Source organism: Lissotriton helveticus, chromosome 9 (genome assembly GCF_964261635.1).
Source record: "Lissotriton helveticus chromosome 9, aLisHel1.1, whole genome shotgun sequence".
In the NCBI taxonomy this organism is placed as follows: Eukaryota; Metazoa; Chordata; class Amphibia; order Caudata; family Salamandridae; genus Lissotriton; species Lissotriton helveticus.
Window position 1 is genome coordinate 139,951,002 of NC_136070.1, and position 27,613 is coordinate 139,978,614.

The 27,613-nt window shown below is 46.4% G+C and overlaps 1 protein-coding gene across 1 annotated transcript in view; it reads right to left on the reverse strand.

Moving 5' to 3' along the window:
* Nucleotides 1–27,613, reverse strand: part of MAPKBP1 (mitogen-activated protein kinase binding protein 1) — a 986,444-nt gene that overhangs the window by 363,136 nt on the left and 595,695 nt on the right. The gene's annotated exons all lie outside the window — the stretch shown is intronic.

Here is a 27,613-nt window from a genome sequence, read left to right on the forward strand (position 1 = left end):
TCCTTAAAGATGTCAGATGCGTAATGTGCTCTTGTACAGTGCTCAGCACAGAATATTGAGTTCATATTGATCGTTCTAGCGGCCCACTGGACATGTGGATCATGCGTGGTAAGCCAGGGCATTCCCAATATCAACTTGAAATTTGGCGCGTCAATAAGATCGAATTGAATCTTTTCAATATGCGTTGTTCCCATTTTCATCATGAGAGGGTACGTATGATAGCACACGGGTCCAGATGTCAGTGCCGTTCCATCAACTGCCTTAACAGGTTCCGGTTTTAGCTTTCGAATACAAAGAATACCCAACTCATGAGCATATGTTTGATCTATAAAATTTCCTGTGGCTCCACAATCAAGCAGGGTGTGTACCAGTTCATATTTTCCATCAGCCACCTCCAGCGTAACACATACATTAATGTGGGCCACAGTATTTTGGATCGTATTAATTAGAAAGGAAGAGACATCATTTTTCTCTGACCTAAAACAAGGCGTCTCCTTCATGCTTGAGGTATTCAGTTTTCCGCCGGCTCTTCAGCCCACTCCACCACAGGTACTTTTTTCACAATTGGCCTTTCCTTATAGGGGGTCTGGTTTCTCATGGAACAGTTCTGTATGAAATGGCCAGCCTTCCCACAATACATACACAACTTCAGTTGTCTTCTCCTTTGTCGCTCTTCTGCACTGATAGGCCCTCTAAGGCCCCCTGCTTGTCTTGAGTCATTTCCAGTCACATTAGATGAATTGCCTTCTGCCAACACTCTGGGCCTGATGTAGGGAATTTTAAATTCACCACGTTGCTTATCTTCCTTTCTCTCCTGCAACCGATGGTCTAACTGCACTGTTAAATCAATAAGCCCCTCACAAGTGACAGGTAAAGGAACTACTGATGCAAGGACATCCTTCAAATCACTACGCAGCCCCTGATAGAATAAAGAGATGCGTTTTTCTTGAGGCCACTCTGTTTCCACTACTAGTCTATTGAATTCAGTTATATAAGGCAGTAAATCTCGTGTGCCCTGTTTTAATGTAATTAGTTCCCTATCCAAAGACAGAGAATAAGCCTTCCTATCAAATAACTTCCTCATTTCATCACAAAATTTTGTAAAGTCAACAAGAATAGGGTCGTTCCTTTCAACCAACGGAAAAGACCATGTAGCCGCATTGCCACCCAAATACGACATTACAAACGCTATCTTGGACTTATCATCAGGAAAAACTGCCGGTTTACACATAAAGTGCAAACGACACTGCCCCAGAAAGACATTGAACCTTTTTGGATCCCCAAAAAACCTTTCCGGAGGTGAAAGAGGAAGTTGAAGGGGCTGTATAACCTGTATAGTAGAGGAACTAGCACCACCACCCTGCCCTTGTGATGTTTCCCTAGCAACCGGAGGAGGCAACGTACCTCCCCTAATGTTATGTCCTCCCTGTGCACCAACAGGACCACCCCGTGAAAAACCTGCCATTTCTCTACGTACTGTAACCATCTCAGAACGCATAGCAGCATTCTCTCCTCTCAATGCTTCTACCTCCATTCGTAAGGCAGACAAAGTTTCCAACACTGAAGTCGCTATAGCGTTAGAATCCATCGCTCAGGCTGTATTCAATTCGTGGGCTTGTCACTCTGTCATGAATTGAAACACGAGTGAACTAACCTTTCATAGCAGGATACAGCGGGAGCGATGGTGATGCTTAATTCCGACCACCCCTATGTGCAATACACCGCAGGAGTGATGTAAAACAACTCCACCACGGGCATCACACAAGGGGAAGGGGAAAAGTGGATAAATAAAATATAACGATGCAGCAGTGCAAATCAGCAAGTCTTGATAGACCCAGATGGTTGCGTTTTCTCTTCCTGATCAGAGACCCTGCATTGAAATAAAGCACACGTCACCACACACCACCCAACAGGTAACAATCAATGTAATGCAGAGTGTGAAAGAGAACTACACTTACAATAATCACTGCTGCAAATGGCTGTACTCAAAATGGCACAAAAATAGAAAAAATAAAGTAAAGAAAAGAAAAAGCAATCATGACAGCGTATACCACTCTCTTAGAAACAGAGAGCATATGCTCTAAGCACATTCAGCGCCTTCAAACACTACTTATCTTAACCAGTGAGAGTCTCTTGTTTTGTTAGGTCCGCTGATGCAGTCTCCAATGTAACCGCCACACACTCGTTATCCTCACGAGTTGAAACTAACTAATCCAGCGCGGCATGCGCTATAAAACTAACTACAAAGTCTTGGGATTTCTGCACGACTTAAACAAGTCCACGCGACAGTTATTTCCACAAATACAAGCGTTCCTTTCACGCTTAATGAAAAGCGCAATGCCTTTACCCGACCGCGCTCGCACACGCGAAGTCAATCTTGGCGTCTTCAATTCCTGCGCGTCTAGCGCTGCCGCTCTAGCAGGGGAAACTGCGGATTCTTCGTGGCAAGGATCCAGCGCGTCATGCGCTGCCACTCAAAAAAGAGAAACCGCGTTTCTGTTCTCTCAGCTTACAAACACGAGTGTTCTTTCTCCGGACCGGGACTCTCACTTCGAAAACAGGTGACAAGCACCTGAACACAGGAAAAGGAAGGGCTAAAAGCAAAAAGAAGAAAACAGAAAAGGGACACACCTAGCACCAGGCATTCTGGGAATAGTAGTCCCAATTCTCCAATCATACCAAATCATGACACTACCTCTGTAGGAAGCGTCTGGACCTCGATCTGTCCTAGCGCCGTTCTAGCCATTTCAGGTGTTACTCCTCGCTCAGGGGTGTAAACCCCCTCAAAGTGGGATGCGAGCGTCTCGACTATTTGTTCTGGGTTTGTGTGCACCTCCCCCTGTCTGTCCCTCACTTGTTGGATGCCCCTGGAGCTACCTCCCCTCTTATCTAGCCAGGCCAGCATCTTACCCGCCTTGTCCCCTACTTCATAAACCCTATTCTGCGTCTCAGCTATGTGTTCCTTAACTTGATTCCGTAAATGGTCCGTGTAGAGTTGCTGTTGGATGTTAAGTATGTGGGCAGTTGTCGGTGTGGGTTGCTTTTGATGTGCTGTTGACAAATCCTGTAATATTAGTTCCAATCTGGTTAGCTCCAAAGCTTTTTCCTTTTTGTGACCTGCGATAGAATTTATGGCCTGCCCCCTGAACACCGTCTTATATGCCTCCCATAGCACCTCTGAGGAGCGTACTGAGTCCACATTCTCGGTGAAATACTGTGTTGTCGCTTTTTTAAGAGCCTTGCGAACTTGGGGTATCTTCAGGTATGTAGCGTGTATAGGGAATATTCGTTTGCGCGTCTTCACCTGAGTGGACATCGTTAGGGTGATCGGGGAGTGGTCTGAGATTCCCCTAGGGTGAATTGCTATGGTGTCTGTGTTGGATGCCATTGCCAAGGGCCAGGAAGTGGTCAATTCTCGACAGGCTACCGTGCACGGTGGAGTGGAAGGTGTATTGCTGGGCCTGGGGGTGGATATGCCGCCAAATGTTAATTAAACCCATTGTTGTTAAAAAACGTTGGAAGCGGGAATGTCCCCCGGCAGGGGCCACCGCCGGAAACTATCCAGCTGGGCATCCACAATGGCATTAAAGTCACCCCCCAGAACAACGTCCCCTACGGGAAGGGTCAGCAAAAAATCAGCTAGTTTCAGGAGCTGAACCGAGTGGAGCGCTGGGGGAATGTATACTGAAACCAGATTGAGGAGCCTACCCTCCCATTGTCCTTGTAGGGCCGCAAAGCACCCCTGATCATCAGTCTTAGTCTGCAGTGGAATGAACTGTGAGGTTTTCTGTAGTAGGATACCAGTTCCCCTGGACCCAGACGTAAAGTCCGAATGGACTATCATTTTATACCCTTTCCTATCCATGGCCTTGGATGCCCCTCCCGTTAAGTGTGTCTCTTGTAGTAATGCTATAGTGGGTTTCTGCCTTTTCAGTGCGGTCAGTACCAGTCCCAGTTTGACCTTATCCCCTAGGCCTCTCACATTCCATGTCATTAGTCGTAGGGGCGATCCCTGCGAAGTCGGGTCAATCTCACCCGTGTCAACCATTGGGTCGTCTATCATTTGTGGTTATGATGTCGTTAGTGTGTCGAACCCGCTCTGAGCCCCGAATGTCAGTACCACACCTGTTCCAAAAACTGCACTGAATTCTCACAGAAGAGCTAGACCATCTTCGTATATACCAAACTTCTGTTACAGCACCCGAATGTCTAACATTATTCCTCGACCATACATGTGTATTCCAAACAACGTCAGAACAACCCCCCTCACCCCCCTCCCTGCCCCCCTGCTTATCGGACTTCTAACTGCCCGCCTCCCCAACTGAGCAGAGTGCTTAAACCATCCCAAAACCAGAGTACTTGCGTGAAGGGGGGAGAGCGTCACCCCCAGCAGGCGGCATCCTTGCTCACATCCGAGGCAAACCAAGCCAGCGTCCAGTTGCAACTGTGAAATTTTAGTTCCATTAACAAGAGACAGCGACCATGTTTGCTCCTGCTATTCCGAGTCATTCGTTTCCATCTGCCTCCGCGAGGTCCTGAGTTGGGGATCGTCACGCTCCTCCTCTGCCTGACGTTTGTGACCCCGTCCGGCTGTCATCGCGATGTCCGTTATTCGGCCTATGAGTCCTCCGATGTCTGTCCACAGTGTGCCAGCCCTCAAGCAAGTCCCTGGCCTCATCGGGGGGAGTCGAAGAACCAAACTTTCTTGTCAGCTACGACTCTGAGTCGGGCTGGGAAAAGCATCGAGTAAGGCAATTCTTTTTCTCTTAATGTTTTTTTCACCTCAAGAAAGGTTCTCCGCCTCCGCGAGACCTCCGCCGTGTAGTCAGGGAAGAAGGACACCTTGGAATTTTGGATCTGGATGGCCGGAGCCACCCTAGCCGCTTGTAAAATGTCGTCCCGATCTCTGAAGTTGAAGAGTCTCGCTAGGATCGGCCTTGGTGGACCTCCTGTCTTCGGCTTTCCCCCTGGCACCCTGTGAGCCCTTTCCACTGAAAAGAAATGCGAGAGGCCTTTGGGTTGGAGTAGATTTTTGATCATATCTTCCACATAAAGGTCCATTGCTCCCGTAGTTTCCGACTCCGGTACACCTAAAATTCGGACGTTGGTCCTTCGTGAACGCCCTTCTTGGTCATCCAGTTTCTCTTTAAGTAGTTTGTTGTCTGCTCGCAATTTACCCATTTCGATTTGCAGTTCCGACACATCCTCAACTAAGGATTTGGTCACCACTTCGACCTGTTTCACTCTCTCGTTTATCTTCTGGAGGTCCGCACGTATCAGGGTAACTTCAGTCGCCGTCGCCCCCACTGTCTCCTGTACCCGAGCCAATGCCGCCAGAACGTCGTCCAGTGTGGCTTTCTTCGACCCTTCCGCGTCCGCCATTTTCCCCACGGTCTTGCGTTGCTCTTGTGGGGGAGTTTGTTTGTCGTAGGCGAATTTGTCGAGTTTGGCTTGTGTGGAGCTATGTCTGGGGCCTCTGTTCGCCATGTTGTTCAGCCAGTGAATGAATGTTCTGTCCGCTAACAGGGGTGCACCACTTGGTCAGAGAAGAGATTCCACTCGTGTCACCAGGGTGGTGTCCTTGTGTTCGTCGCGGCAGCCCCTGCGCAGAACTTAAGGCCGTCCTCTCCACGTGTGCACTCGCCCGCTAGTTCATCCGCTGTGGGCAATTCAGGTTCGGGCAGGATCCTTTGCAAGCTGTTGGTACACAGGGTGTTTCTTATGTCCCTTTCTCAGTGCTGCGGATCACGCACCCCTTTCTATCGTCCCTGAGCAGTATCGCCGTGAGATATTCACTCTGGCCACTGGAGGACACCCAGTTTAACAGTCGGCCTAATGGGAGTTTGTGGCGCCTGCCACCGGTGTTGCTCAGTATGTCTGAGTGGTACAGGCTCGGGGCGCAAGCACCCAGGAGTCAATGGAGACAGAAAGGGGGGGGGGGGAGGGGGCTTGATTCTACGTGGAGCCCCGCGTCCCTCTGGTGGGGCTCCCCGGATGCTCGCGGTGACCGCTTACTGCTCCCCACACCCCCGCCGTCCCTCTCCCGGTCCCGCAGTCTCAGGCTTACCCGCTCAGGGGTGTCGCGTGTCCGTGCCACAGGGGCTCCGCTATCGGGACAGGTCCGCTGGCCAAGATGGCGGCCCCGTCTCCGGAGTTGCGGTGCCTCCCGCTGTGTGCCGTGCCCGTTTTTTGTGGCTGCGTCTGCTTTGTTCACCCTCCGCCAGTCCTTCGGTACATTCAGGAGGCTGCCGTGTCTCATCCGACGATTCGGCCGGAGGACCGAGACTTCCGGTCGATGGCACCCGCCGGGGCTCTACTTCCGCCCGGGTGCAGTACGCCAGCCACTTCGCAGCTTTGATGAGGACAGCAGGCCCCTCCTCACGCCCCGCGGTTCCGCTGATTGCCGGGTCGCCGCTGCTCCAAAAACTGCCACGCTTGGTGTCGCACGGTCGCCAGACCCGGTCCGCCCCGACAGTGTACGGAATTTAGCGGATAAGAGTGTCGGATTTATGGGGGATGCCGCCTTGCCGCGGGAGCCTCCCTAAGCTGCTGCCGCCATCGTTGGCTGCTAGCCACACCCTTCGAAGGTCATATTTTAAGCAACTCTGAAATATTTTGCATCAGTGTTACCTGTGGACTAATCAATTACATTTTTATTATTTATATTTTTGAACTCAACTGAGATCCACACAAAGAATACACCCTTAAAACAATAATCAATTAAACATTATGAAAACATACCCAAGGAAGCACATTCCCAAAAAATACATATAACTGCTCAAGTGAGATGTACTGTTTCATCCATTCAATATTAGGTTACTTAAATACATATATATAGGTCCCTAAAAAAGCCTTAATCTAAGACAATAACTGGTATAGTGCAATACACTCAATCAAGATACTCAACCTTACAATGTGCAAATACGCCATACCAATAAGAAATACAGTATCCTCTATTATAAAGTGCAAATGCGCAAAAAAGTCTAAATAAGTCAAAGTACACAAAATCACTAAGAACATACAAAAGACAGTACACTATATTAACGTGCAAAAGGCCTAAAAAGAGCAAATGGGCAATGCAACCATCTAGTTGAGGCAGAGAAAGTGCTACAAGGACAAACAACTGCAAGAAGAAAATAAACCGTTCCGACCACTCAAATACATAAGTACAAAAATACATATATATGTATCAAAAATCAAACCTAAATCATAGCACATAAAGTGCCAATAGGACATGCATTTGCATAATAAAGATTACGATTCTCTACAAATCAAATAAGGTACGAAGACCAATTGCAAATATACATGAAAAATTAAAGCGTAAAAAACATTTTTTTAAATGACATTGTTTTTCAACAAGCCATTTCAATTGGGCGAGTGAATAAACATTGACGGGCCACCACTGCAGAAATTATATTAGGTTTCAAAACGATCGGTCTCTAAAAGTGGCAGTATGCAGTATGAAGAAATGGGGATACGGCAGGGATGTGTGATGGCCGCGACTTTGTTTTCCCTCTTTATAAATGGGGTGGTGGACCATTTGAGGGAGGACCCAGCGGATGCCCCTGTCCTTGCCGGGGAGAAAACCCCCACACTCCTCTTTGCTGACGATACCCTCCTGATGTCCAAAACCCCCAAGGGCCTGCAAAAACTGCTTTATTGTTTTAATGTCTTTTGCAAAGACCGTGGGTTAACGGTGAACACTGCGAAAACGAAGCTGATGGTTATGTCTGCCAAAAGAAACTATAGGAAGGCTTCGCTCTTTTTGAATGGGTCCCCTCTAGAGGTAGTGGATGAATTTGATTATCTTGGGGTTAGGCTCAGTAACAACATGAGCTGGGATTCCCATTTGTGTAAAATGGTTTTAAATCTCAAAAGGGTATCTGGTGCAATATTAAAGAATCAGTGACTTTCAATTAGTAGACCAATAGCCCCTGCCCTGGCAGTTTATGAGGGGAAAGCATTAGCCTCTGCTGTCTACGGATCCGAATTATGGGGCGCCGAGAACACCAAGGCATTGGTAGTGGCAGAGAACAAGTTTATGAGAGATATAGTCTCGCTCCCTCTCTCGACCCCTCTGAAACCATTATTTCTTGACATGGGCAAAAGATTGATCTCTGAAATAGTTCAACTCCGACCATTGCTATTCTGGGTGCGCCTTAGAAGGACCCCGGAACTAGCAAAATATGCTCTAGTGTTGGACGAGCTAATTATTTTGGTTGTTTCAAACAAAATAAAATAGCTAGACAATTTAAAGAAGCTTGTGGTATCTATAGGCCTGAGTGGCTCCTGGGCCTCCCAATCCCCCCCACCTAAACAAACAGTAAAAAAATTATATTGGGAGTGGGTAGAGGCCAAGGTTTTGCACAACCCAAATTGGGGTTCACTAACGAACACATTTTTTGAACATAATCTCCTTGTAAAGCTAGAGCCACTTCTGGATTATATTCAGACCCCTCGTGACAGAACCTTGTTTTTGAAATTAAGATATGGCATCCTTCCTCTCAAAAATTTTATGGAGGGGTGGAAGGGTAGGAGGGAAGTTGACTTAAAATGTCCAGGCTGCCCATGCCCGGAAGAATCTCTAGGCCACTTTTTCTTTGCATGTAAAGCATACAAGCAGGCTAGAGTTAAATGGTTGAAGCCAGTCTGTAGAGTGCTAGGAATTAGGGACCATAGATCAGCTCTCCGCATTATTTTAACCAACACTACCTCTATGTTTATTATCTGCGGGGTTGCTAAATTCTTGGCCAGTGCCTGGATTATTCGGTCAAAATTGTTGTCCCACCCCTGTACAGATCATCTTTTAGTCTGAATTTTAATTACGATATATCCCACCAGCTCTTAATTGTTTGTATTAATTGTTTGTATTGATGTCATGTTTTTAGGAGGAATTGTAATACTCGATAAACTTTTTTATGTACTATTTATGTTTGTACTTTTATGATACATGTATCGAATAAAGTATTACAACGATACAAAAATCACATGATTTAAGTCTTGAACATGATCAAAGCAAAGATCACAGAGCCTCTCATCCTTCGGAATACCTGTGATAAACTCGTAGAGGTAACACGTTTAACATTAGAAACAAGATAATTCTCCACAAACCGTGTGGAAAATTGCATGGGAGATAGGATTTTCTTTTTTTAACTGATGCTACTTTCTATTATAATCTCATTCATTGCATACTGTAAGCAAAGCAAAATATCCATTTTCCTACTCACTATGTATAGTAACTATCAAATGGTTTAAAAAAGGTTTTGAAAATGGGAAATCCCCACTCTAGACAATCTCCAACATTTCGAATGCATTTGTAAGTGGAATAAAGTGCACTTCTTTCTTTCATACTATTTAACAGTTTGAGCTCCGATTCGGTTAGAATAGAACCCATTTCGCTACACAGCATGCTCAGAACGGCTGCCACTGCGGGCACAACTGTAAAGGGTAATACAAATACAAGTGGAAGAGCAGGTTGGGAAGCCAAAGAATTCAAATGACAGATTTGGCTCCATGAGAGTATTACCTCAAAAAAGACCAATGCCCCACGCCTATCATTTCAAGGCATAACTCAGTGGGGATGGGATCTTTGTCTTTTATACTAGTAGAGCAAGTGCAAAGTGCCATCTCCCGCAAAACTTACACAATCTATTGATAGAAGAGTTATGGGACAAAGCCTTTCTTTTACAATGGTTTATATGATCTTTATTTAATTGCTTGAGAGGATCCTACCAAGATAAGACTAAAGTTTCACTACTTCCATTTTGGCACTCCTCAAAAACCAGTTAAGATTTAGGCTGATTCTGACCCACTTACTTCTAAAGGTCATCACTAATTTTCGATGTATTTCTTTTTTAAACATGTTTGTCCGCATATGCTTTCAAAGCACAAAGACGTCCTTGAAGGCCTTCTGGAGTAAGATCGAGCAAAATAACAGTCTGCCGAAGGCAACCAACATTCATTAAAGCAAGTTTAGGAGGATCCCACTGCAAGGCAAATCATGAGTGTAAATTGAGAAGAGGAGTGGCATCAGAAGGCACCCCTGCTTTAAACCCTTATGCATCACCACTCGACAAACCTTGAGACCCTCCCATCAAAACGGGAGTATGTGAAAGACTGTAGTGCAATTTTGAGCCTCAAAAGATAACATAGCGGACGGAGGAGCTACGCTAGCAACCAAGATGGCCGCTTAGGCTCCCGGCTCCACCGACCTCCGTCCCCCGACGGATAATCCTGCTACAAATCCTGAATTTACACCCTGCCTCCGGGCGTGTGAACTGCCGTGTTTTACTTTGGAGCGATCCCGGGATTTTTACCAGCTTGGTGGACGGAGCTACGTCGAGTTTTAGTTTGGGGCCTACACCAGCTTGTGAGCAAGGGAAACCCATACTGGCCCAGCCGGGTTCCAGTTGAATAACATCGGCCGTGGGTGATCGATAGGTTCCGGTCCTTGGATCTGGAGAACTTTCTTAGCCCGATTTTGACGGCGGTTGTTTCCCTGGCCTACAATCGATGGAGGGTTGACGAGGCAAGACTGTGGCTGTGGGCGGAGGTCCCTGACCCGGAGACCCGGTTCCCCGCCACCGGTGTTTGCCGGGTCGGAGTCTTCGCTTGCGGTACCGGAGCCTGGACTGTGGCCTTGGTAAGCCCTCGGTCTCTCTCCGTTACAGTCCGTCCCAAATTTGCCGGCTCCCCCGAGGAAGACCGGTGCCTCTGGGGGACGCGAATATGCTCGACTCGGAACTAGATTTGGTGGGATGGGCTGAGTCTGAACCGTTGATTCGGACTGTACTGGCAGCTATCGGGGCACTACATTCCCATGTGGAATCAATCGTCCAGAAAATGATTGCGGACACACCTAGACATGGGCAGGAAGGATCGGACCCCTGATTCGTTTCAATATCCTGTTCGGCCTATACAACCCACGGAGGTCCCTGTAACGGCAGTGTGCCCTGTGCCACGAGCGGTGTCGAAGCTTCATGGCAATGTGAAGGCCGACGACCATGTACTCGATGCTCACTATGGTTTGCCAAGGCCACCATCATTGCTTACTGTGTTTGGATCGATTGGTGCTTCCCTTCCGGATGCACTTGGTGGGAACTATCTACGGGAGGAAACCGTATTTTTCCCCTCTCCGACACCTTTACTACGATTGCAGAGACGACGTCGTCGTGAGCTCTTGTCGATGAGGATCGTCGTTGATACCGACAGAGTTCCCAGTGACTTTAAAACTTTGCCTCGCAAGGAACTTTATTGAACGGTTTCTGCATTTTGACTATCTTGTGGAGGCGACAGCCCGTCCGGAAGGGGCTTGCACGACTGATCGGAAGGGTCAAGGATGAGACTGATTGTTGGGGCTTGGCACCATGGGCTTTCTGAAGAGGGATTCGTTAACATTGTATTTACGGGAGTTCGAGTGGTGTTTATTGTTTCCCCGGTTTCTTTTTAATATTGTTTTTTTTGATAGAGTTGGGTATTTTACTCTGGGGGATCCGTGGTTCTGGCGGGGGCGAGGGGGGACCGGGGGCCCGTACTGAGGTGTCCTCCTCCACAGTTACTACCTTTAGTATTTAGTTAGATGGGGCGACAGGCACACTGCTAGTTGGGGATAGGCGCAAGCCATATGCAGGGGTGCAGGGAGGGGTGTTCGTTTTGTTCGTGTTTGTAGTTTTTATGTTTGAAATCCTTTAGAATCCTGATATGGGTGGTCTCATTGCGGTGCGCATTTGTGTTTTGGGGTGGATGGGTTCTGGTGGGGGTATTATTAGCCTAAGTCAGTCAGTTGTTGCGTAACTCATTGTATTCGGGATGCGGCTGTAGCCTCGTACCATTTTACTGCGACCCCCTCCCTCCTATTCTGGTCTGCTGCTCAATGCTTATCCTGTTTCCCGGGGCGGTGGGGTTAGTGGTGGGCATTTGTCTGATTATCCTGAATGTAGTACGGCCGCATCCCTGACGTGGCTTATGGGTATGCTTTATTGATGGTTCTTCGTCCACTAGGCCCAGTATGTATATTGCTTATCCTTTCATCTCGCGATGTATATCACCTGTTAATTGTTTTTCTTTGAAAAATAAAAAATAGATATAAAAAAAAAAAGATAACATAGCATTGACAGATTTCTTCCTCTGGTTAACCTGAAAGCGGAATACATGGGCATGCCCCTGGACTGAGGATACTTTTCTATTAAAGTCTGTAGGACAGTGATGTTATCAAGAGTACCACAGTTCTTACAAAAACCTGCCTGTTCGATGGGTATGATGTTTATGTCAAACGCCCAATGTTGAAGATTGAGTTGAATACATTTGGCGAATAATTTGCCAGTCGCATACAGATGGGCGATTTATCTATAATTGGACGGGGAGGTCTTCGGTCCTTTTTTTTTTTTTTACATAGGAGAACAATGATAATTCCCATCCAGGAGGCTGGAATATCAACAGACAGGTAACAGTACTGCAACAATGGACCACAAAATTGACCCCATAAAGAAGTCCCATGCTTGATGAGTGATATGGGGAATTTGTCATGGCCCATAGCGCTCGAGGTTCTTGCACCTTTATTCAATCTGTTGATCTCCTTACCAGAAGGCAGCCCATATTATTCCATTGAACCCACTTCAACACTTAAAGCAAACTGATCACTGCTACTGCTGCTTAAATTACAGGCACATAATTGAGACAGACTGGGTCCACTCATCAAATATCAGGATTGCCTGGGCTGTGACTCTAGAGTCCAAGTATTGCTCTACTAGAGCCCAATATTTATGAGGATTATAAGAGGGGGTGGCTTCCCTCACATTGATCTGCTTCCTATCCTGCTCCTTCCGACGTTCTGCCACCTTCAGTCTTGTTCTATTACTCCTAAGGAGACTGATTTCCCACTGTCTTGAAATCAAAGAGAATTTTAATTGCCTCCCAACGTGGGAATTTAGTTAACAATTTACCTTTTTCTTTTACAGCCAAAGAGATCTTTATGGGTGATTAGGTCTTTTGCCTTTTTGTTTACTTTCAAATCAGGTAATGTACATTAGTCATTATTCTCCCTAGCCATGCACAATATAATATATTGCCCCTTTTTATTTAATTTTCCGGACAATGCGGAATATTATTTATTCCACGTTTCTTGCCTTCTCCAAGTTAACCCATTTTGAGATGGTCAAACTGGAAGGTATTAGCAAATGTATTTATTTACAGCAGACAAGAAAACGCATAATTACTTCTCCATTTTACTGACCCAAAGGGGCAGGAGGCTTCTGAAACTTAACTGGAATAACCTGATGAGGAGGAAAATGTTAGAAGTTTAAATGAATATGGAACTTTTTTTTAAAACGTGATAAACTTTATCTGCCAAAAAGTTTCATATTTCTACAGAAACACTTTGGCATGCGTTCCCATGTTAAGGCACCATGAAAATTAGCTGCTGCATGTAATTTGGGAAATTCTACTGATGTACGCATTAGAGGAGTAATGGGTGACAATAGACCCATAAGGGAGTGTTGGATTGTTGCTAAACAAATTCAACATTCGGTATGTGTGGCAGAATTACATTAAGACAAACATGTCAGTTGAATAACATTTTTACATATGAAAATTTTGAGCATTGGGCAAATCACAAAGAATGTCTTGGTGTGATGAGCATCTTTGGTGTATGCGGTAAATGGGAACATATAAAAAATGCTGCATCAGCAGATTAACATGAGGAAATTAACGAAGTTACATCAGATAATGAACAATTCTTCTTACAAATTACTGAGACTATCATTGACATTGACAATAGTAATTGGCATAACTCTCACTAGGCAATGGTCAATGATACAGAGGTTAGGATGTTAATGGATTCTGGAGTATGTGATACAATGGTTTATGAGAAATATTTTAAAGGGAAACGGACTAACGGGACATGAAAACATATGGATGGGGACTTAGGCATACTGAATGGATTGGTTATTTCATTGAATGCTTCGACTTAGAGGAAATAGGGCTATAGGGAATTTTATGATCAAGTTGTTGGTGATACTGAACTTAGCTAGCCACATTTAAAACTTAGGAATGTCTTTAAATCGCTATGCCACTCCACAGGTTAAGTGAATAGACCAGGTGCCTGATAATATCACTGATGATTTCCTCAGTTTTTTCTGAGAAAATTGGTTGCTTAGAAAATTACATCCATGGTATAAAGCTAAAAGAGGGTGCGGTTTCTTCTCTTGTAAAGTCAGGAGTATTCTGTACAATGTTATAGAAATTTGAGCAGGTGGAGGTCATCTAGTAGTTGGCTTCCCTTGTGGTGGTGTGGAAACGGAGCTGTGAAATTAAACTGTGCATTGAACTAAGGGAACGGAAGAGGGCTAATAATACGTTTTCTTTATTAAATATAGCTAAAATGGTGACTGCGTTGGTCAGGGCGAAGTATTTCACTACTCTGGACCTTATGTCGACCTAGCACCAAGTTAGACTTACAGTAGAGTTAGAGATAAAGGTCACATAATTATCACTGAAGGAGTAAGACCATAATAGGATTTAATTAAAGTCATATGCAAGACATGCAGGACCATTAAAAAATTCGAATTTTTCTTTTGAAATTAGTGGAGTATAAATGGAATGAACAATGTGAGAGAACTTAGGTACGTGAAGGAAGCTCTTAAGAATGCTCCATATTTGTGCAGTTTTACACCAGATTTGTCTTGTTTTATTGTCACTGATGCTAGTGAAAAAGGTTTAGGTGTGGTACTGAAGCGTAGACAGGATGGACAGGAGGTCACCATTGCTTTTCCTTCAAGAGCTATACGTTGGATAAACCTAGGTATTCGGCAACTGTAAAAAAAGGCCTTGGTTGTGTATTGGGCCATAAGAGAGAAAATGTGTGTGTTTAGGTGGTGGGGGGGATGTGGTCCGAAGAATATTCTGATATGCCCCAGCAGGAGATCTTGAATCCAGTATAGGTCAGTGGATAGCAGCTTATATTTCTGGTGCTTTCAGTAAAGCAGGCGATTGCCTCACAAGATTAGTAAATTAAAATGGTTAAATTGAGGTGAATTATGAATGGTGGCTAGTAGATGAAACAAAGGTGCGCAAGCCACAGAAGGGTGCAGTTTGGAATCTGAGAGGTTGAGGAATTAGATAAAGATTTGATTATTGGAAAGGTTTGTTACAAAACTCAGAAAGGTACATGTTGGACAAGCACATGAAAGGACGAGATTGTTTTTAGTAAAATTCTAGATGACTTGTAGGTACACAATAGTTTGGTTTCGGGAGTTTGAAGGTGGTGACATCGGAATGCCTGAAGATATCTCAGATGTAGCACATATGAGGATGTGCAAGATTAAAGAAAGGTGAAAGAGTAACTGTTGGTTGTAATGTTTGGAGATTGAGACAAAGTAAGGTGAGAATTTGCGTGAAGTGCTTACACAGGGAGTCAAAAGAGTGAGAACTTCAAAAAGAGTGCAGAAACATTCCAGTAGGTCCCTTGGATGAAGTGGCATCAGATATTGAAGGACCTTTATTAGTTGGTTTGGCTCCTAGTTATTTGTTGGTTCTTCTGAATTTGTACTTTAGGAGACCAGAAGTAGCTACTGACAGGGAGCTTACCACAACTTCAGTGATCAGATTTCAAGCTGAAGTATGCAGTAAAGGGAGCAATTTCAAGGCAATTTTAACAGACAATGGAGTGCAACTTATCTCAAGAGACATAGAAGCATTTTTGGTGAAAAGAGACATTGTGGACAAGCAGTGGTCTTGCTATCATCTGCAAACTAATGACATGGTAGACAGATTCAATAGGATGTTGAAAGAGGGCATACAATTATCTAGATGCAGGGATTGGAAGAGTGAAATGCGGGAAAGAGTAGGAGCATGAAGGTTAAATCATGCTATCATATTGGAGAGACATTTTGAACACTTTCATAGAAGATTATGGAATACTAAAGTTTGTCAGTCATTGTTGAGAGAATATAAGGTTCAAAATGAGAATGTTTGGGTGGAGCGTAATCAGATGGGTACTCGTGCAGGTTTGGGGGAAGGGCGAACAAGAAGGGAATACAACGAAATGAACTGATATACGTAAAAGTGTATCTGAAGCAAAGGCTACCTTGTATTGAAACCACCATCACATCAATAAAGTATTACCAAATTTAGTAAACCAATTAGAATCATTACATTGTTTTTTGGTGCATTTAATGTGAAGATGGGCACACATAGAATCTCAAACTTGCTGCTGTAGCTAAGTAAACATTGTTTCCCAATTTGGAGTTGTTGATTTAGGCTTTTAGATTTTTTTACACATTTTTCGTTTTGTTTGTGTTTCCAATGTTGCCGCTAATCTTTGTTGCCGTGTTGTTTGTAGAGATGTGTGGGTTAGCCTGTAATGTTAGAACTGTGCTATTAGAACCATAGCTGTATTCCACCCCACATTGGAATGTTGATGCTTAAGACTGAGGGAGGTTCTAAGTTTTTACCTGCTATGCTAGCTGAAGAGTGGAGACTTTATGCTTAGAATATAATTAAACTACCACTCTAAAATAAAGCACGTTCGCTTCATTTATTGGATGCTGCAGAATACCATTAATTAACTGGGTGTGCTCAAACCAAGCACATTCCAGCCGTGGACTGATCCCCCTTTATGCCTGCTTACAGCCATTGCGAGTGGTTTACTTACACAAAAATCTTGTGAGTAAATTCTTTTATCAATAAAAACCAAATTGTCACATGTGTAAGCCAAATCTACAAGTGTAGGCAGACCATATCATTTAGACTAGTTTATCTAGTTAAACATACATCGTCAATGGTATAGCATTCATGATGTGCTTGCATTTAAAGCAGACAAGAAGATTGTGGCACAGTGAGAAAAAGTTATCTGTCCCAGAGTTGCCCAGTATAGTGAAGTGAAGAATGTCAGACTGGGGGAGATCTCTTTGATCCTCACTTGTACCTAGGCACTGGGCCGCAAGGAGAATAAGAATTTATGTACAGTAACATTTTGTTAAATCAAGTACACGCTTAATTAAATTTACCAGAGCAATTCTCAAGAGGCTTCATCAGAAGCTAAAGTAAGAAACATAGAAAGGCTATATCTTGAACTCTGTTATAATCAACTTTTTTAGATTTATTGAAAAATTGTGCAATTATTAAAAATCATTACAATATTGAATCGCTGCTCATAAAATTCTAATGAAACTTAACATTTGTTAGAAACTTTACAATAGCCTATCACCGATCAATTGCTACTCAAGTCCTACTATGGGGTCAGTGTTGAGAGCTAAAACGCACAATCTGCAATTATTAAAAATCATTACTATTGAATCACCACTGCTAATACATTGAGCCAGATCAAACTGTCCTTTATGTTACAGCCCCTATGGAAGCTTGTTTGAATAAAGAGGATTAATGGACTGTCTCTGGCCCATATTTTCAGTTCCTTGTTCAGGATTCTTGCATAGCATTTCCCCTTTATGTCAAGAACAGCAATCATTCTGAAATTCTCAGGTGATGCAAGAGCTCCTTTATTTAGCAGGGAGTCCCTCCAGCTGTTAAGTATTTCACTCATCGCAATGAATGAATGAAAAAGTGGAGTTTTGGCCCACTTACCCGATGCCAGTTTGAAGATAGTGGCCAGCAGGCCATTCGGTCTCATGAAGCAAATTGCCATCTCCGCAGACTTTATAGTTTTCTGAAAGTTATTGCCCTTTTCATAGAGGAAGAGTGGAGCAGATTTAGAGCTTTGAAGGGTTTGCTGACGTATAGCTTTTCAATGTATTTTGCCCAGCTAGCAGGGGCAATGTCTGCTCCGTCTTAGAGAGGCTTGTTTACTGCCAGGCCATTAATCAGGCACCAAAACTTCCTGGAGTCATTTGTTCTTATTATTTCATGGAGCTGAATCCATTTGATTTCTGCCTCTCTTATCTCACCTGAATCTTTCTTGTGTACTCCATTCTAGGAGATTTGATGTCATTTCTGATGGACCGATGGCCTTCTTTATTACAACAAGGCTTTATTCAGCTTTTATTTCCTCATTGCGCTGGCCATTCTGCGAGGCACTTTGACGGGTATCGGATGATACCTCTACTGCTTCAGCATCCTCCGTGAATCCATTATAAAGGCTGACCATGGCTCGGGGCATATGGAGTTACCAATGGCCTTAGCAGAGAATTCCTCTCAGCTGTGCTCCATCCAGGTGATTAGGTTATCCTGGTCCTCTATGGTCCATCTAACATACTTAATTGGTTTTAGATACTCCTGGTCACTGAGGAGGGCCAGCTTCGGTTGGCGAGGGCTTAGAGAGGCCAATGTACATCTCAGCGTGTCATGGTCACTGACAAGTGTTTGCAATACCTCAAAGGAGCTTATGTGGTGAAAATATTTGCTAACCATGTATACAAGTTTGGCCAGTCTGTTGGGAGAGAAATGGGTATAGGCCAACGGCCACTGCCTTGCATTTGCCATTCAATAATCTTAGGCTCATGTTGGTAATTGCCAAGCTCACATCTTGTGCATAATTATCAGGTCTATGATATTACATACGAGTCCATGGATTTTCCAGCATGGATTGTCATAGTCTTGCCATATTGTGAAGGAATCAACGTCTACTAGATTGCCATTAAAATCACCCATAATTAGCCATCCGACCATTGTTTTGTACTCTGCGTCTGCAGTTATCGCAGGTAGATACTTCCAATTATCAGGGCCAATGGGGCTAGTTCCATTTGCAGCATTTATTCTGATGACCTAATCGACCTTTAAGTGAATGTGATGGCCAACACAGCAAGCTTGTATTTCCACATAGATTGCTTCACTGCCTGAATCATAGACCTCTTCCCCCACCTTACAGGGATTGGCATAGAATACAAAATCAGGCCAAGGAAATGTATCAAGAGCTCAGTTTTCGTGGAATGAGAAGATATTCATCTTTCTGAGGTTAAGGGGGGCCTCTTAATTTGTTTCTATCCATTACTGACGACACTCATATTTGATACGCATATAGCAATTAAGTGTTGCCCTTTACCTGAGCATTGTCTAGGGCCACTGTGTTAGGGCAGCCAGAAGCCATGCCCAATCTGTCAGATGAGCTGTACAAGTGTTTTCCTTCCCAGACAAATGAGCCTTGTTAGTGCTCTTGTGGGTCACAATGGGCTTTTGAGGGGCACTTCTAGCGTTGAGGACAGACGGATGCATTTCTGACCGTGGATATGGCTCAATTTTGTGGGCCCACGTCTGCTGGGAATGTCTCTTGCTTGAAGATTATAGGATATTTCATTTCAGAAGACTTCACTACTTTAATGCCCCACTGAACTAATTGTCAGTGGTTTTCCTCTAGGACTTGCACTGGCTAGATAACTTGATTTGTGAACTATTGTTTTCTTTGCTTGTGATAAAGGATGAATACAACCGATTCGATGTACATCGAGCTAAAAAGTTCCAGACCAGGGAAGGTGGAACTAAGTTTAATGACATTCTCTCTAGTTAGTAGATTTTATTGCTGCTCTTGTTGATTTTGCTATCCTCTTGTCAACTGGCTCTGTTGTCTAAGGTCTTGCATAATCTAGGGGTGACTTCTGCCGCTTCTGGTTTTGGTTTGCGTGGGAATCCGCTCTGACTCTGCTGTCTCCCCACAGGGCTCATTTTATTGGGCCAGTGCAGATTACCCAGCTATTGTTGGGAACGCTGACAGATTCCCAGACTAGCTGTGCAATGGATTAAAAGCCCAAATTCGGAGACTGACATTGAAGACAACCTCCTTATTTGGAAGCAGGCAGGTGTCATCTTTGGGATCTGCTTCCTTGTTGATACTGATTTTTTCACAGTTATCTCTCTGGGTAAGTAAAGCAGCTTCCTTGGACACGGAGGCTCGAAAAATAATTGCAATAGAGCTGGCAGTTATCTTTTGATGGATCAGGGATGATCTTTTGCCCTTGTTTTTGTTGAATTTCTTAAGTCCTTTTTGTTCTTTGACAGAAGAGGTGCCTGGGTGGAGGGATTAATTCCCTAGCAAAGATCCAGCTATTGTCTGCACACGGGAACCTTGGGGGCATCGGTTGTCAACATGGTTTGGACACTTGGGACCATTGGCCTCTCGTTTATTAGACTAGATGTGTCAATAGTCCTACATTTGTCGAATTTTGTATTAGCCGGGGTGCTGATTTAATGCAACAGCCCGCCTTCTGGCACAACGATAACTAGATAGTCCAGAGTGCGCAAAAGAGGCTAGCTTCATTGGTGCCTCTTGCTGGCATTGTCAGGGGGCCCAGGTTGCCATTATATTGGGTAAGAATGCAAGTTTCTCGATCAGTGGCTACAATGTCCTCTGGCACCCTCTTCCATTGTCAGTCACTGAGCTATGGTTATCAAATGATTTAGTTGGTCAGGTTTGCTGTCAAAAGCCATGCTTAGGGTAGCTAGCGTTTGAAAAACAGTAATTCAGATAACCAAGTTAACAGCGTCCAGTGAGGCTGCCTGCACCATGGAGGACAGGACTCTAAGAAAAGTCCGCCACCCTAAGGGCTCGTTCTTCTCAGCTCCAGCAGACTTCAGAGAGGTTGTGGCTGGGTTGGTGGCATGTTGGTGTGGTGGTGTTCTTTGTCAGACATCTGAAAATTGTATGTGGCTACCACATTTGTCCTACGGAATGGTAACCTGTGGTGTCACGATATGTTTGGGGGTGGAGGGGCAGGGGGAAGATTTCATGCGCAGTAGCACCCCTTGAAATGCCCCCGCATTCATCAGCTATCATGAAAGCTTCTGGAGAAGTTGCATGGGAGAGGTCACTACTGTTCATTCGATACTGGCCTAATTTTGCTCTAGTTGCACCTAGAAATTTGGCTCTAATTGCACCTCTGCCAACTACGGTGGCCTGCAGAGGACACGATGTGACTGCAGTTTCACCGCTGAATTCCTTTGCTACTTGCACACGAGCGTGGAAAGCACCTGCCCTCTGGGGCACAGAGCACACACACAACATGTGTTCCCACTTTGGCCCGGATAGATGTGCTGAAAGGCACTTTCAATTCATCACCTTCACGTTTGACACCGTCGGTTGTCTCTGCATTCAGAAAACAAAGGCTGAACATTCACAAAGCGAGGGGCCTATCACTAGTGCAAGGGCCCCTTGAACCAAGCAGAGGGGGCCCCTCACATCAGGAGCTTCGACCTTTGAACCCATGAACCCAAGAGGGCACATTTACGTAACTTTAATGTCATTTAAACCCTAAATTAGGAGAGAACACGTAATTGTGTGCACCACTGCTCACTACTAACATCAGTGAAAGTGTGCAATGCTGGCAGCAAACACGCGTGCCTGTCAGCACTGCGCTTCCAGAGACGGTGCTGCTGTATGGGGCTACGAGGCAGCTGCCCGGGGTGTTACTAGGAGGGTAGCAGCAGATTGACCCTGAGCCACCAGCCACGATTGTAGGTCACAGGCTTTGCCTCAAGGTGTGCAAATGAATGCCCTATTGGGAAATAGGCGTGCCTCTTCAAGGCTGCCGGGCAATGACCTGGGTACCTAATTTTTGGCTGAGGTGCTGCAAGACGTGCACCTGCCTGTGGGGGCACATTTGAGTACGCTTAATAAAATACATGGCAGCAACACACAGAGTGTGTGTGTGCAAGATCAGGTGTGAATCACTAGTTCTTGTAGTGTGCACACACCTGGCTGCCTCTCTTTTGGGTGAAGTGCTAAAAGAGACTGGCGCGCAACGTCCATTGTGCTCAAAGGGCTTCAGCCCCCACCCCCTTGTGTGTCAGCCCAGGCTGAGACAGCTTCTGGGCACACAAACATGAGCTTATCGCAGCCGCACCCGAGTACTTCACAGGTCTTTAACTAGGTACCTGCCAGATATTAATGGCCCAGCAGGTGTTAATGTAAGCAGGCATACCCCACAATCAGGAAGAGAGGCATGGCAGCCAACCCTGGGCTGGATCACGGATTGCCGAACAATTCTTGGAATCCGATTTGGTTGTATTTTTCCACTTCTATTTATAAATACAGGCAGAAGAAAAATATTTTTCCGTCTGTATTTATATGCAAAAATCTGTGTAAACGGAAAATCGGGAGCCTTAATTAAGAGCAATGACTTGGACCTAAGTTAAAGAGCAAGTTACCTACCTTCGGTAACAATATATCTGTAAGAGACATATATTAGTTATAGATTCCTTACCTTAAAGTTACCCCCAGGTGTCAGACTGGATCCGGAGAAATCTTTCGTAGCACTACCCCTGCGCGTCCGGTAAGTTGCGTTGGTCGACTCCGCGTTTGTCGTAATCGCTGGGATGACGTCGCGGTATCTAATTAGAAGCCGCCCTCGCGCGCCGACTTCAGTTCTTTACACAACATTCCACGCCAGAAGTCCAGAGCCATGCTAGACACTGACCACTAGTGCACAAAACTAGGGCCCTGAAAGAGTCCCTTGCTCTAGAAGTCAGTTCGCAGAACGGGTAGGATGGTTGGGGCAGAAAGGAATCTATAACTAATATTGGTCTCTTACAGATATATCGTTACCGAGGTTAAGTAACTTGTTCATCTGACAGAGACTATTAGTTATAGATTCCTTACCTTGGAATAGATACCCCAGCAATACCAACCCCGGAGGTGGGTCTGCGAACCAAGTTCACACCAGAAAGTCCCGGAGAACTGAACCAAAAAAGCTATCTCTCTAGACTTGGCTGTCCACGCAGTAGTGTTTTGTAAACGTGTGCAAGGATGCCCACGTGGCTGCCTGACAGATGTTTCCAAGGGGGACTCCAAGTTCCAAAGCAGTAGTGGCTGCTGTCACACTAGTAGAATGGGCGCGCAGTCCAACTGGAGGTTCCTTCTTTGCCAAGGAATAACACATTTTGATGCAAAGAACAACCTACCAAGAGATGGTCCGTTTTTGCATGGCCTGAACTTTCTTGGCGCCCACATAGCCAACAAAGCATGTCATCCACCCGGAATGGTTTTGTGCGATCCAAATAGAAAGTTCACGCACATTTTGAATCCAGATGGTGGAGTGTCTCTTCCTCCTTTGAAGGAGGCAGGGGTGGGAAGAAGGTGGGTAAAGTGATGATCTTGCCAATGTGGAAAGAGGTAACGACTTTCCACACATGAACAGCAAGAAAAGGAGGCTTAGAAGACGGAGCCTGAAGCTCACTCAATCTGCCAGCGGAGGTGAAGGCAACCAGAAAAGCAGTTTTTAAAGTCCGGAGTCTGAGAGGACAATTATGTAGTGGCTCGAAAGGAGCACACATAGGTAAGTCAAGACCAGATTCAAGTCCCCCTGGTGCATTACGAAAGGAATAAGAGGAAAGAGGTGAGTAATGCCCTTAAGAAATCTGTTTACAATGGAGGACTTGACCAGAGAAGGCTGATCAGGAAGCCGAAGAAAGGTTGAAATGGCCGATAGATCGTCCTTAAGGGTGCCCAGAGCAGAACCCTGCTGGGCCAAGGAAAGGAGGAACAAAAGAACCTCAGAAAGAGGAGCAAAAAGGGGATCCACAGCCTTTGCCGTGCACCATGCCACAAATTTGTTCCATCTTCAGGCGTATACTGTTTTGGTGGAGGGACACCTGGCGGCCAAGATAACATTACAGACTTCGGGAGGAAGGTCGAAAGCTGTTAAATGTTCCGCTCAATCTCCACACAAGGAGGTGGAGGCTGGACAGGTTCAGGTGGAGGACTGTCCCCTGTTGCTGCAACAGAAGATCCTCCCGAAGAGGCAGTCTGATCGGAGGATCGATGGCCATGTGCAAGAGCTCATATACCAGACTCTTCTTGCCCAATCATCCGGAGCCATAAGAATAACTTGGGCCCCGTCATGCTTGATCTCTTCAGCACTCTGGGCAGAAGTGATATAGGCGGAAAGTTGTATAGAAGACCGCAACTCCACTTGTGGCGAAAAGCGTCGCCAAGCGAGTACCGCCTTGAAAATTCCAACGCACAGAACTGCTGACATTGCGTGTTATCTTTGGTGGCGTATAGATCTAACAAGGCTCTCCCCACTGCTGAAAGAGACCTTGCACCACCTCCGAGTAAAGAGGCCATTCCAGATCCATCATGCCCCTGCGGCTGAGTTAGTCTGCCCTGGCGTTCAGAAACCTGCCAGGTGTTGAACCACCAGATATATGCACTGATGTTCCAGCCATGTCCATATGGTCCACATCCCGCCCTGTTTGTTGTAGTAACACATTGCGGTGGTGTTGTCCGTGAACACCTGCACTACTCTTCTCCGGACAGAGGGAAGGAATGTCTTCAATGCAATATGAATTGCCCGAAGCTCCAGAAGGTTGATGTGGAGCCCGGACTCCGCTGGAGACCAGAGGCCTCTGATTTCCGCCTCTCTCAAGTTGCCACCACACCCCAGAAGTGATGCATTTATCACCACTGAACTCTGGATGGGGAAGGGAGAGGGATCTGCCGTTGACCGAATCCTGGGTCATTACCCACCACTGCAATTGGTGTGCAGTGCCCTCTGAGATCTGGAAACAATCAGAAAGATTCCCCTGATGCTGTGCCCACTGGAACGTCAGGTCCCACTGCAGAGACCGAATATGCCACCTCCTGGCATGATCCACTAGCAGGATGCAGGAGGCCATGATGCCCAGCAGCCTCAAGGTCATTCTGACATAAACCCGGGATAGAGGCTGAAAGATCAAACTCTTAGCCCGAAAATCACAGACAGGGAGGATAAGCCTGAAACTGCGTAGTATCCAGAACCGCTCCGATGAAAAGGCGCTCCTGAGAGGGCACGTTGATAGTGAACCTCAGCGAATGCAGGAGGTCGGCCATAGTCTGGAGGTGGGAGACGAAAGCCTGGGGTGAGCTCGACTTCAACAGCCAGTCGTCGAGATAGGGGAAGACTGGAACCCCTGATCTATGCAAATGAGCTGCGACCACCGCAATCACTTTTGTGAACACTCAAGGGTGCTGGTAAGGCCATAGGGGAGCATGGTAAACTAAAAAGGCTTGTGGCCTACCGTGAACCGTAGGGAACGCCTGTGGGCCGGCAGGACAGGGATGTGGAAATAGGCGTCCTGCAAGTCCAACACAAACATCTAGTCTCCAGGGTCGAGAGCAGACAGAACCTGAGCCAATGTCAACATCTTGAACTTCTCCTTCCGGAGGAAGAGGTTGCCGTCCCTGAGATCTCAGATAGGACGCAGGCCTTTGTCCTTCTTGGGTACCAGAAAGTAGTAGGAATAGAAACTACTTCTGGCACATGGACGCACTAAATGGCTCCCTTGGCCATAAGAGACGTAACTTCCTAGCAGAGAAGGGCCAAGTGATCCTCTGACATGCGAGCGAATGTAGGTGGGATGGATGGAGGGGTAGTCTTGAAGCGGAGGGAGTAGCCCCTTCGGACTATCTGCAAAACCCACCTGTCCAACGTGATGTTCAGCCAGTGGGAGGGTGATGGCGGATCCTGCCGCCCAGTTGCAACTGGTGGCCATGGAGAGTCCGACTAGGAAGGTTTGGAGGCTGCTGTAGAGGGGGCGTTGGTGGATTGGCCCGCCCACTTCCCCAGAGACCCATGACGCTGGGTCTCAAGTCCCCGGCCATGCATAGACTGGGCAGCTTGCGCAGGGCTGTGATTGGGCGGAACGTGGTGGGGCACTACTTCAGTATCCATGAAAGGGGCGAAAAGCAGACTGCGCAGGGCGAGTGGAAGCGAAGCCCAAGGATTGGGCCGTAGCCCTTGAGTCCTTAAAGCACTTAAGCGTGCTGTCCGCTTTGTCGCCAAACAAGCGACGGCCATCAAAGGGCATGTCCAAAAGAGTCAATTGGACATTGCCCACAAAGCCAGTGGACCTCAGCCAGGCATAACGTCTGAGGGCTACTGACATTGAAATCACTCTACCTAGTGAGTCGGTAGTGTCCAGCACACCTTATGGTGAACCTTGTTGCATATCTGCCCTCAGCGACTGCACGGGAGAGTGGGCCGGGCCTCTTCCGGACACTGTGGCAGCACCTGTGCAACCGAGTCCTACACAGAGTGGGTGTAACGGCCCAAGACACATGCGGTGTTCACCGACCGCAGTCCTAAGCTGGCGGAAGCAAACATCTTCCCAAGATGACCCAGCTTCTTGGATTCCCTATCCACCAAGCTCTCAGGGGAAGGGTGTTGGGAGAGGAAAATTGGGCCACCCGGGGCCGGGCGGTGGCGTCTGGCAATCATCCTATTCACAGAAGTCCCTGTTCAGGGCTTGGACCAGGTGCCCAGAATGAGGTCAGTGAGGACCTCATTGAACGGCAGCAGGGGCTCCGAAGCACCTCTGTCAGGTGGTTGGTCTTGACTGCCACCGTAGGAAGCTCAAGGTTCAAAGCCTCATCACCAAGAGGCTCCCTACTCCATAGCCAAGGTAGTGGGAGAAGGCATGTTAATGTCTGGAGAAGTGTCCAAACCCCTGGCGTCACCCAACTCCTCTATCCAGTCTGGTTCACTCTACTGGTCTGCTAGAGGGTCAATAGACCCCTCCCAGTCTTCCTCACCCTCTTTTGGCTGACATTTAGGGCGAAAGGGAATGCCAGGATAGAACAGTGGTACAAAAGTACCAGTCGGCGTCCGTCAACTTGGTTCCGGCTCGGTGTCCAGGTCTGGGTAGAGGCTGGAGTCAATGCCGGCTGGAGACCAACTGGCGTCAGAGGGGGCAGAGATGTCATCAGTGGATTCAATGCCAAAAGAAGGGTCGTAAGTTCGACTGGTGCTGATCCAGGTCCAGGACTGGATGCCTGGGGGCCCTGCGGCACCGGAGCCGCGAAGTGCGAAGGCCTAGAACCTGCAGCAGAGAGGAACCAGGCTGCTCAAAGTTGGAATGAAGGGCTTCATAAAAACTACCAAGTTGGGCAGGAGTCGCTCCGGCTTCTGGAAAAGGAGGGACGCTCAGAGCCGACCCAGCAGGCAGAGTCGCAGGACGACCACCATCCGCATCCGGCGTCGTGGCTGGCAGACGGACAGCGAGAATGCGAAGAGCGACGGTGCTTCTTCTCCTTCTGTTTGTGCTTCGACTTACCCAAAGACGAAGACTTCGAAGATGAGTGGTGACTATGACTCTGCGACCTCCATCTCGACCGGGACCTAGAGAGGCACGGAGCAGACTGCCAGGCCTCCAGAAGATTTCAGGACAGCTCCCACAAAGACTTTGGGTTGATGGCCCGACAGTAGGAGCACGAGTTCGGGTCATGGTCACGCTACAGACACCAGATGCACACGAGGTGAGGGTCCGTAACAGACATCAACTTGTGACAGGTGTCACAAGCCTTGAAGCTGGTCCGAAGTGACATCCTTACGTGCACCAGGAGTCAACAACTCAAAAAGAAGTCGACAAAAGTAAAAAAATAGTTAGTCAAAAAGTGACTAAGGGTTACCTCTTTCTCCAGATCTGTGCTGGCTGGTGTGGTTAAAGAACTGAAGTCAGCACGCAAGAGCGACATCTAAGTAGATAGCGCAACGTCATCCCGGCAATCACGCGACGACGACGAACGCGGAGACGACCAATGCCATCTACCAACACGCAGGGGTACTGCTACGAAAAAAATTCTCCGGATCCAGTCAGATGCCTGGGGGTAATTCTAATGTAAGGAATCTATAACTAATACTCTTTCAGATTGCTTCTTTATCTTAAACTGAGCAGGATAGTCAATTAAAATACAATC